Source organism: Galeopterus variegatus, unplaced genomic scaffold (genome assembly GCF_000696425.1).
Source record: "Galeopterus variegatus unplaced genomic scaffold, G_variegatus-3.0.2 Scaffold4180, whole genome shotgun sequence".
Classification (NCBI taxonomy): Eukaryota; Metazoa; Chordata; class Mammalia; order Dermoptera; family Cynocephalidae; genus Galeopterus; species Galeopterus variegatus.
The window spans coordinates 131,003-131,661 of record NW_007730291.1 but is presented as its reverse complement, the minus strand read 5'-3'; positions in this window follow the sequence as shown (position 1 = coordinate 131,661).

Here is a 659-nt window from a genome sequence, read left to right as displayed (position 1 = left end):
TTTCTTTTAAGAGTTTTACAGTTTGGATCTTACATTTAGGACTTTGATCCATTTTGAGTTACTCTTTGTGTGTGCTGTCGGGTAAGGAAGGGTTCAGTTTTACTCTTTTGCATATGGATATCCAGGTTTCCCAGCACCATCTGTTGAAAAGACTGTCCTTTCCCCATTGAATGATCTTGGCTCCCTCGTTGAAATTGTTTGACTGTACATGTAAGGGCTTATTTCTGGGCTCTCTATCCTATTCCATTAATCTGTATGTGTGTCTCTATGGCAGTACCACACTGTTCTCATTACTGTAGCTTTGCAGTAAGTTTTGAGATCAGGAGTGTGAGTCCTCCAGCTTTGTACCTCTTTTTAAAGATAGTTTGGAGGACAGGATGTGTTTTATTGAGCATCTACATTATCCCCATGTACGCTGATTAGACCTGAAGGAAGGTAGTTATACTTTTTCTATTGGAAAATGATTCTACTGTTGAATGGTTTTTGTCATTGAGTGCTGCCCCGTGGGCCTTCTGTGAAGTCACCACAAGAGAGCCTGTAGTGTATATGGCTCTCAGGCTGTGGGCGGGACCTGGGAGCTGTCGCTCTCACCAGCTTGCATCGGTAGCCCTGACATCATTATGTTTGGAGTAAGCCTGCCCATCTGTGAGGCAGGGTGT